Source organism: Tamandua tetradactyla, chromosome 7 (assembly GCF_023851605.1).
Source record: "Tamandua tetradactyla isolate mTamTet1 chromosome 7, mTamTet1.pri, whole genome shotgun sequence".
In the NCBI taxonomy this organism is placed as follows: Eukaryota; Metazoa; Chordata; class Mammalia; order Pilosa; family Myrmecophagidae; genus Tamandua; species Tamandua tetradactyla.
The window spans coordinates 115537279-115548431 of record NC_135333.1 but is presented as its reverse complement, the minus strand read 5'-3'; the positions used below and the strand labels follow the sequence as shown (position 1 = coordinate 115548431).

General features: G+C 50.6%; 1 long non-coding RNA gene across 2 annotated transcripts; it reads left to right on the top strand.

Annotated features, from left to right (window-relative positions):
• Positions 1-2654: 2654 nt before the first annotated feature.
• LOC143689986 (uncharacterized) lies at positions 2655-7342 on the top strand. Of its 2 annotated transcripts, XR_013178981.1 has the most exons (3): positions 2655-2879; positions 6816-6978; positions 7171-7342. It is a non-coding gene; the product is annotated as an uncharacterized LOC143689986 (long non-coding RNA). The 2 variants fall into 2 exon arrangements; XR_013178980.1 differs by lacking the exon at positions 6816-6978.
• Positions 7343-11153: the final 3811 nt, after the last annotated feature.

The window sequence follows — 11153 nt, the reverse complement described above, 5'->3', positions numbered from 1 at the left end:
TCCCTCAACTTGGGGCTCAATCCCAAGGACCCAAGAATGGGGCTGTTTCCCCCTGGTTGAAATGTCAGGGCCGAGCCCACAATTCTGCACTACAGGCTTGAGGAGGAGCCTGGTCAAACTGCTGCCACTCCATCAATCCTAAGAAGAAAGAGAAAGAGAAGAAAGAAAGCGACAACCCCACAGAAGTGTGAGATGAGGGGTGTTTGGAAAGTTGGGGGGGGCAGGGGTTTAAAGGAGCAGGTTCATCAAGGGGGGGGGGAAAGCAAAGTCCAGAACCAGGTCCCCTCTCTCGGAGCACCCAGAGCTTGGGCAGCTTCAAGGGAAGCCCCAACCGGCTCCCACGTTAGTTCTGGGATTGGGGAGGGACCAGGCCTTCATTCAACAACTCTGGGCTGGAGAGGCCCATAAGGGTACGGAATGGGAAGAAAGAAAAGGCTTAGACTGATTTTGAATATCAGTTGCCCCTAGACACGTCCGTCTGAAAGAACGAGTGGACTGGGGTCCACGCCAGAGTCGCTCTGGGCGGTGCCGCCTGCGGCCCTTCCAATGCTCTCCGCCCCGGCGGCCTCAGCTCCGCGGCTGGGGAACCGGCAGGTGCGGTGCCGCCGCTGGGCCGCAGGCGAAAAACCTCGCAGCGGCGAAAACAAAAGCCCGGGCGGATTCGCGGTTCCCGGCCCAGTAGGGCCCGGCGGCCGCTGGAGGTACCCGCGGGGGAAGGACCAGTGACAGCACGCGCCGGACAGGAGCATTTTCTCTCCTGGGCACCACAGTTCCTCCCGGGCCTCCCCAGGAAGCGGTCCAAATGCGCCATCTGCCTCCCGCGCGGCTCCGCCTGGCCGGGATTCCCCGGGAGGATCCGGACCCGAATTCTCCCGCGCCGCGGAGACCTTCCGCCCCGGGAGTTCGCTCCGGCCGGGTTTCCCCACCCAGGGACAGCGCTGGGCTCCAGGGTTCTCCAGGCCCTGCCCGCGCACCTGCCACGGCCTCCGCACTCGCTGGCTCCCCCAGGCCACCCGGCAGGCGGATCGCAGCGCCCACCCTAGCCCAACCCCAGCCCACACTCTCGTCCCGATGCCCCAAGTTCAGCCGCGCCCTCTGCCCTTGATCACCCTCTTGAAGAGGCTCCCTCATCTTCCTCCCCGGGCGTCGCCTGGGGGTGGGTGGGGGGGCAATCTCAACCTGGGAGGAGGGAGGAGGCCTCGTTTCCTTGTAGTTATTTGGGAAGTGGAAAAGTGTGGAAGGTTGTACTAAGGTTGGGGCGAAGGGGAGGAACTCCCTGACTCCATTTTAGGGAAATGGGTCTTTCTGTCACACTAGATCTAAGAAAAAAAAAAAAAAGGTTTTCGAGCGTGTTCCCCTCTTGTGTCACTTAAGATAGGCGAACGGATTTGGGGAGCAGGAGAGGCTGAGATTGTCCCAGGCTGAGGCTGGGGGCCGGTCCCCATCCCGGCAGAATCGGCAACTCTGCGTCTTTCCGCTACTACTTCTCTCCCCTTCCGCGGAGACCCCTTTGGGGATCTCCAAGCGTCTCTAAGGGCTTGCTGGGGCGGCAGGTTTGGGAGCCGGTCGGGTTTTCTACCCTGATTAACAACCGCAATTGGGAAACAAGGAAACGCATCCCCCCATCAGTATAGGATGCAGAGGCTCCTCCCTCCCACTTTAAACATCAAAATCCCTACTCTACTCCCTTCCCCATCTCCCTTCACAAAACTTTTCCGAAGTTTCCGCAAGTTGCATTTGGGGAAAGAAGTCATCCCCCTTAGACTCTTGCCATTTCTCGGCCCTTAATTTCTCCCTTCCTCCTATCCTCCCACCCCCGTCCCTGCCAGCTGTTGTCGCAGTCCCCAAAGCCAGGGAAGGAAAGCTATCCTGGTCTCACTCATCTGACAGACGCCCACCCCCAGGCCAATTTCCTCCGCGGGTGGCCAGATCAGGGACTTTCTGCAGGAGGAACAGGATGGGGTAAAGAGGGAAAGAGGCAGAGACGCTGTCGGGGTGAGAAGCATTATTTTCAAGCGAAAGCGCCCTCCTCCAGGGCACAGCTCACCTGCTCGGGTTGGCCTCCTCTTGATTTTCAGCCACTCAAAAGTTTGTCCTTCTCTCAAACGATCCCAGGGAGCTCGGCCCTGGGAGGGCGACCCTGAGGGCACAGGACCCCGATCCAAAGCGGGCCCCGGCGAAGCAGGACTCGGACGCCCCGTCGCCAAAGTGGAGGCTGGAGTTGTTCTTCGAAAAGGGAGCATTCAAGTGCCTGGGGCAGGGGGCAGAGCAGCTGGCCCGGGGACCCGCTGAGGCTGAGTGGGAGCCAAAGAGGGAGTAGCCTGCGGGGCGGGGCGAGCCGAGGGAACTGGAAGGAGAGGGCCCTTGATCCCTGGCGACGTCTCTGGCTTCCTCCAGTTTCTGCCCTCCCGGGTGTGCCCCAGCCCACAGCATTCCCTCGACAGCTTCTGGGGCGGCGCTCAGGGCTCCGACACGGCGGAGGGGGGGTGGGGGCGAAGAGATTCCCCCTCTAGCTCTTCCCCAGTCCCCGCGCCGTGTTCCCCCCCCCCCCCGCCCAGAGTCAAGGGACAGAAAGAGAATTGCAACCAGAAATTCGATCGATTGGTACGAGGGACCACGTGGTCTGTGGCTGGCCAATGACCAGGCCGCCCGGGATGAGCTAATAATGGAAGCAATTTGTAACTTTCAGTAGCTCTCTGGGCCTGGGAACCCGAGGGAGGAAGGCGGGCGGAGGTGGGGAGATAGGCACCCCAAATCCTTCCGCCCTCCTCATTCGTCCAGGGACACTCAAATCCCGGATTCCTCTTTCTTCCGCAACACGCAGGCGCTCGCAGGGTTCTTCACCCACTCCGGTCCCGCCGCCGCCGCGCCAGCGCAAGGTAAGCGGGTCCTCCACCCAGCAAACGCCCCCACCCCATCTTTTCTGGCACCTGCAAACAACGCCCCCCTCCTTGTCCCATTAGACAGTGTAAATGCGATTTTGTTTTTCTCTTAGTTGAAAGAAAAAATCCCTTTGTATTCTTTTGTGTAATCCATTTCAGATTTGGCAAAGGATTAATTTCAGATTGATATAATTTCCTTGAAGAGTGAGCGGTAGTTTTTCTCTTTTTTGATACATTTAATCTCCCCTCTCTTGAGGATAGTTTGCTTTGAGAATGAGTTGACCTTATGTTTTTCAAGTTTCACTTCTTTAATGATGTCAAATTCACTTTTTCTCCATCCCTCCTCCAATTCCTGTATTTACAAATAATCACTTAGCAGATTTTAAATTTTTTCATTTTTCTCCTCCCTCACTACTTTTTCAGCTGCTGTGGAATCTCCACAGTTTTTTTTTCTCTTTGTGTGAACTGAGGCTTTAGTTTTGAATTAATTTTTCTTTTTGTTTTGTGAATGACTTTATTGTTTGAGAAATTCTCTAGGGGTGTGAACAAAGTCTCTTTTGATTAATCCCAATCTCTCCTTTTTTTTAAAGAGCAGTTTACTTGATAATGTTTTATATCTTTTCCTCTATTTTTAATATGTCTCGAATTTGGTATCTTTTTTCTCCTTTTAGAATATGGCCTCTTCTCTAAATGTAATCTTTTCTATGTTAAACCATTTTTTAAAGTTTTTATTTTTTGAACTTCACCATTTTGTACATTTTTACCCTTCCCTAACTCCCTTTGCACTCCTGCCTCCTTCATCCCCAAACCTCCCAACTTCCACAGTTTCCAATTTCAAATATGACTCACCCCCCCCACACACACACACACACTACAGAAGGAAAATCCAGGGGGACACCTGGGAAGAAGAAAATATCCGACTTGGGTCAGAGTCTTCTCTTGGATTCTAGCTCTGGCACCTCTATTTAGACTTGCTCCCTCCTGCCTTCCCTTGCGCTGCCCCCCTCCTCTCCTCCCCAAACCAGCAAAATACAGAAAGCAGAATATTTGTTCAACTTTTTAGTCTTTCCACTTGGCCCTAATCTGGACAACTCTCTGGTAAATGCAAAGCCAAATTTTAATTCTCCTCTTTCCCTGAAGTTCTAAGAAAAGTGCAAAGAGATTTTTTCTCCCCTTCCCTAAATGCAGACTGTTAGCTATGGTTTAGCCTGTTAGGTCTCTGACTTCCTGGAGGAGAATTCCCAAAGAGACACCAGGTCATTTATTCCCCCTTTTATTTGGGGGATCCCATTTTTGATCCCTGGCTCTGTCTTTGAGCGGACACTGTTGAGGTTTGGCTTAGGAGACTTTGGGTAAATCCCAGCTCTAAGGAAATTCTTTTAATATTACTAAAAAGTAAGCCATTCAAATGGTTTACCCCTTTAGCCTATTCTGCCAATTCAGATTCATCACGGCCACAAAAATGAAATATAAGACAATATCAGTGAGAACAGAAGTTACCCATGTTTCCTGAAGATCTGCCTCCACTGACTTTGTCCGTCCCTTTGAGGGAAACGGCATCCAACTCGGGAGAAGTGACGCCACCGCCCCTCCCCTCTCCACTCCCAGCCTGGTTGTGACATTGACATTCTGGGCACATTCGGCCCAGCCCCCGTCCCTGCTTCTCCCCAGTATGAATCTAAATTACTATTAATAAGCAGCCGCTCCAAGTTAATTGGCATTAAAAGAATTCATTTCAATTTGTTAATATTAAATGAACGCTCTGCACTTTAGCTCCCTTCTTCACCCTGGATTCCCAGATGAGTGATGGAAAGGGGGTGGGTGGAGGAGTAGAATGAGGATTTGATTTCTGGCTCTCCAGCTAAGCCACTCTGGTGCCTCCCTTGGGGGTCGGCATTCGAGGCACAGTGGGCCTGACTGGGGAACATCTGGTCTTTTTTGGTGAAATTCATCTGATTCAGCAGGAGCTGGACAGGAACAGAGGGAGAGGAACGTAGAGGTTTGGGGGACTTTGCGGGGGGGTGGGGGGCGGTGCTGGGGGGTGATGGGAGGGGGAAGGGACTGGAGGAACTGGGGAAAAAGTGGAGAGGGAAAGGGACAGAAGTGAACAGGAGTATTGGAGAACAAGGGTTGTGGGCTGTGGCAGTAAGACAGATTCGTGGTGAAAGGATTTAGCAACTCAAAGATACACCCAGAGGAGGAGGGTCTGGGGAAGAGGGGAGGCAGGTGGAACTCTCTAACTGTATGACTTTAGGCAAGTTAACTTTTTTTCTCTACCTTAGTTTTTTGAACTTTAAAACAGGGATAATAATCATAGTGTCTATCTCAGGTGGTTGTTTGGGATTAAATGGAATACATGTAATGTGCTTTCCATAGTGTTTGGCACATAGGCACTGCCAGCAAACATTAACATTCATTATAGCATAGTGATTAAGAACACTTCTGGAGCCAGGCTGCCTGGTTTTGAATCTCAGCCCTGCCTTATAGTAGCTGTATGACCATTGGCAAGTTACTTAACCTCTCTGGGCTTCCATTTCCTCATCTGTAAAATGGAATTAATAGTAGCTACCTCGGGGGTTGTTGTGAGGGTTAAATGAGTTAATATGTGGGAAGTGCCTGGAACAGTGCCATTCTCACAGGAAGCACTTTGTAAGTATTTGTTATTATGATGTTTCTCATCTGATTTAGGAAGGTTGGAGACAAGGGCCCAGAGGAGTTCTCTCTTAGAGAAGTTCAGTGGATTCCCTAAATTAGTGATCAGGATCAACTCTCTGACCCCCAGTCTAACAACTGGAACTGCATGATAAGAGAGGTGGGAGAATGAGACCCCTGGAGCCTAGGAGCGGGGACCCCTCAGTTCATTCCTGGCCTCTGCTCTGGATTTTGGGCCAATGGTCCTCTGCAAGGGAAAATCACTTCTCTTGCACCTGGGAGAGGCTGGTAATAAGGGAATTACTTTCTTGGTTTTAATATCTCCTTTGGTTCAGACAAGGTCCAGTACTGGGGGTGGGTGGGTAGATATCCAGAGGGGGAGACACACATTCCTGCCTGGGGTGTGGGATGGGGGAGGTTGGGTCAAGCAAAGGTGATTGACATTTACTAAACACTTCTAAGTCTGTACCAGCACCCCCCCCCCCACGCTTGATTTCACTCAAGGGTGGGGGAGGGGGAGCAGAGGTCCAGAGAGATGACTCACCAAAGTCATAAAGCCAGAAAGTAGCAAAGTCGGAATAACAAATCTTAACCCCTTTCCATTCCACACACTTACGAAGGAGGTGGGGGTGGGATGTGGTTAAACTTGGGACAAGGACAGGGCGGGGAAACCAGGGTAGCTAGAAGGTGGGGGAGGAGGAGAGAGGAGGCCAAGTGAGATTTTTTTCAGCCGGGGAAGACATCCTGGAGGAGGAGAGTATGGATCAGCATTTAGATGGCCGGGGAATAAGGACAGAAAGTAAAGGAGAGGGAAGGAAGGGAGTCATGTGTTAGCAAGGATGGAGAGGAAGAAAAGACCCACACAAAGGCTGGGCGAAGACAGGGAACATGAATCAGACTTGCCTTGAATTTGCTTGCTGGCACCAAGTAAAATGAGTTATTTATTGAGGGTCTGCTATGTGCCAGGCACATTAGTTATCTCAGTTAATGCTCACAACTCTGACAGATGCGTTTCTTATTCCTGTTTCCAAAAGAGTCAGTTGATGCTCGGACAGCTCAATCCGGCCTTAAGGTCGCATAGCTGGTAGCCCAGTTTGCTCGGCACAACCCCTGCCTGGACTGCCCTGCTCAGCCTGGCCTCCCAGCTCTCAGCTCCCCTGCCATTCTAGCTCAAGCCACCCTGTACCTCCACACCCAGAGCCACACCCAGTAACTGGGTGCAAGGGGATAGAGAATGGGGTGAGAACAAGACAGAAGGATAAAAGGGTGTTCTCTCTGCAGGGAGGCTTCCAATTCTCTTTCCTGGGGCTGCTGCTCTTGGGACAATGGCAGGCACAGAAATGGGAATTACGTTGTCTTCTGGACTGTGGATTCTTCCCATCCTCTGGGAGCCGAAGAGGAAGAGGGTGACTTAGGTGTGGGCTTTGAGCCCTGGATTAAGATGGTTAGTTGCCCGTAAAACCCATTCTCCCCTTGTGTGTGAGGCTAGAGTTACAGCTGGGCCCAGCGCCACCCCAGCCTCCCCTTGCTGCCAGCTGTGGCCAGAGGGGAATGTGAGCTGAGTGATGTGGTCAGAGCCTTGAGACATTGGGTAACTTCTCTCTCCTTCATGTTCTGTTTCATAAACTGGAACCAGATGCACCTGAGAATGAACTGTGACCATGCAATTAAAGAGAAATCCCCGAGAGGCAAAGCAAGGGTATGGAAAGAACCCAAGACCCTGACTGACCAGGTGGAGAAGAGCTCCCCGCCATTTGGGATTGCCCCTTCCAGACTGTGACGTGAGAAATAAACTTCTCATTTCTATATGCTACTGTCTTTGGGGGCCTTTTTCATATAATAATTTTTCCATCACCCTTATGAATATACCTTTGCATGTCAGCAAAATTACATCAGGTCATAGAATATTCAGAACAGTATTTATTGAGTGCCAGACACTATATTAATGACTTTAAGCATATTACTTTATATAACCCTCATGACATTACTTTCAGCTACAGGGTATTATTCCAGCTTACACACGAGGAAACTGCGCTTAGAGAAGATGAGTAACATGCTCATGGACACACAGAAAGTGGGGGAACTAGGATTCCAACTCATGAGTGTGCAGTGCTTGCAAATCTCCTCTCAAGGACAGAGCTAGAGAGAACTTGGAGTGCATCCTGTGGTTGGCCAAGCAACTTCAGAGTCACCACAGAAGCCTGGGCATCTAGGCTTCTCAACACCCCCACCACACACACACACACGCACACACACACACACACACACACACACACGCTTATACTCAAGAAGTTCAGCAGGGCACCCATATTTTATGTTGGGTCACGACATAATATTTTATTTGCACAAAGGATCCCTCAGCGAAAATCAAAATGAGTTTTTCTGAATCCAGAATGAGTTCTCTTATCTCCACATCAGGCTGCCTCAACAAGCAGAGTAATACAAAATTAACCAAATCCAAACAGGAGGGCCTGCAGCTTTCCATTCATACTTTGGGATAGCCATGCCTCGTCTCCCTAATTTCCCCTGTGCCCCTCCTGTCTGTGTTGGATCTTGGCCTCCCCTAAACCTGGGGGAAAGAATGGGCTGAGCTTTTCTCCTCTCCCTCATCACCCAAATAGTCAAAAAATTCAGAGGGAAAGGGGAGCTGGGGCCAGAGCCAAAGCAGCCAAAGGAGTCCCTCTGACACACTCTCTAGTCTTTCCACATTTATATCTGGAATCTAAAGACCCGTCTTCCCCCAGATCCCTTCCTAGTAGCCCGCCGGGGAGGAGAAGGGGGGAAAATGTCATAAATATTCTTTATTTAAACAGGAAGGCAGAATGTTTCTTGTGCCAGAAAATACAGAGAGGGAGCTGTCAGGCTGTCAGGGGAGAAGGGCCCCAGCCCTTTACTTTCTGGGATCAATTTATCTTCACAAGCTGTAGCTTGGAGTTACCATAATGTGGCCTGTGTGAGATGCAGGCTTGGCCTGGGGGCAGCCAACGCCCTCCCGCTCCATTCCACTGACCCCCTTCCCTTCGCTGCGCGCCTCTAGACAGCCTGGACCACATAGAGAAATAATGGGTGTGTCTCACAAGTGGCAGCATCCAATACCCGTGAAAGCAGGGTCTTAGGACCTGTACTCTTTTGCGTTTATTACATGCACTGTGCTGGAACTTTCTGCCCACTGTGACAGTCACTGCAGTGAGCCTTCTCCCTCCTTTCTCTACTGATTCTCTCCCTCTTTTTAAGTTTTTTAAAAAATTTTATTCTCTCCCTCTTAATAATAATTTTTGTTATCTTGGTCACTTTCTGTTCTGCTCAGACTTGGGACTCAGACCCTTCTCCTGGGATTGCCGAGATGCCCAAGTTGATGAAAGCATATCCTCCCAACAGGGAAAAGGTTCCCTGAGTTGGGTCTGCAGGGATTCTCCAGTATCTCACAGCCAGGGTCCAGGAAAGTGATGTTTTTGGAGGCGTAACTGGGCCCAGAATCCAGGTCTCCTGTCCCCCACCCCCTTGTCTGGTCCATTTCAGCCTTGCACATATGCTTTGAGTTCAATCCCTTCACTCACTAGCAAGTATTTATTAAGCATCCAGTGAACCCAACAGGAACTGTCCTTGGCCTCACGAACCTTGCGTTCGTGTGGTGTGAAAATACAAGTGAACAAATTGATAGCAAGTTTTATAAACATTTGTTGATTGAGTGAACAAGCAAGTACTTATTATGTGCTCTGGAGAGAATATGTGAACTCAGATTCTCCTCAGAATCACTAAGAAAGTGATTCTTATCACTTTCTGCCATTCTCACGACCTTTTTTAGTCTAAAAGCTGACACTTCTCCATCCCTCAGAAGGGATGGTGGGCGTGGGCAGATAAATGCAATATATTAGATAATAATAGCTACCATTTATTGGACAAAACAATATACGATGGGATTTAGGTATCCCATCCATCTCCATCTTCTGAATTAGGCCTAACTATTCCCATTTTGAAGCTGAGAAAACTGAGATTCAGAGACGTTAAGTAACTACCTGAAGTCACAGAGGCAGCAGTTAAGTGGCAGAAAATCTGTACTTGACTCTGGGATGTGTATTTGTTTTCATTCTCAGCCCTTCAAAACAAATACTGGCATCTCCTTCTGAGGCCCAGTCATAGAGGGAGCTGGCCACCCTCCCCTGTCCTTCTCCTCTGCCCCTCTCCTCCAACTTGCTGATGCCGCAGAGACAAACTGGGCCAAGGTTGAGATGCCAGACCCCTCTCTCGCCAGCTTGCTATCTTATGGCTATACCTGCCTCATAGGTCAGAAAGGAAAGACCAGTTTTGCTGTCAAAGATCTTTTCCTTCCAGCCATTGTTGAGCTGCCCACTGAGGAACTATGGGAGGCCTGGACGTTGTTAATAAGAGACTTGGACAAGCCAAAGAGCCCGCGATGTTGACAGGAAGGGACCTCAACAAGGCAGATAATCAACAGCCTGCACCCCCGGCTAAATCAGACCTCTTACCTGACCGTGATGACAATAACAAACCTGGACACATTATGATTTTCACGTGCCCCCTTCTCACTGCAAATGTCAGAGGTATCTATGGGCTTATTTCAGGAAAAAGAGGTGTGCCGAGCTGGAATGCAAGGGTCCTGCTCAATTTGATATAATGAAATCTACCCAGGGCTTACTATAGACAGGCTGCTCTGCTAAATATCTCACGACTAATACTCATCTCCTCTTCATCACCGCCATCTGATGTAAGTATCAGTATCAGCCACATTTTTTAGGTGAAGAAACTGAGGCATAGCACTCAAGGTCACACAGCCAGCAAGCAGTGGGGCAGGGGCTATGAACGCAGCTGCCCGGCCGCCGGAGCCTGTGCGCGTAACGCTGCCCCGGGTGGGCTTGGCACCGTCACTACACGCAGGAATTCCAGTTTGTTTTTCTGGTGACCCCCCCTCCTCTTCCCCCTGCCTCCCTCAGTCTTTATGGCCCATTGGCAAAGGCAAGCCGGAGCTGTGGCTCCCAGGGTGACAATCCTTCAGCTGCCTCCTTGGCACTGTCATTCTCTCTTTCCATCTCTTGCCAAGGGTTCCAGCCGGGAATACCACAGAAGGTTTGCTGTGGATCAAGATTTCTCTGGAGAAAGGGCTGACAAGAAGGCTGCTGGGAGGAATGAAGTGACTTGCTATCCCCTTCCTTCCCCATCAAGTGGAGCCAAATGAAGTCACTGCGTATGTGAACGGGTCCCGTGGAAGGGCACCTCTGGTCAGTTAGGAACATACGTGGGCTTGGGTGGCCTGGGACTGAATGGCTGCATGGAAAATCTGAGGCGGTAGGTGGTTGCAATAAAAACTTTGATAGGAGTGTTGTGTGGCGTTCATCCAGCAGTGCTCCTGACGTGGGCCCAGGGGTGCACACGTGTGCGAATGGGCTTGTGCATTCACTGATTTATTCGATACATTCTAATTACGCACCTAAGAGGCAAGTGCTAGGTGCTGAGGATGAACCAGCCAAAATCCCTGCCCTGCAGGGACTCGCAGTCCTGAGAGGGGAGGCAGAGCAGGATTCACAGTGATTTGTATCAAGCACTGAGGAGGGAGAGTCATTTAGCATCGCCATTTGACATCCCGAACTCCCCCATGCTGTC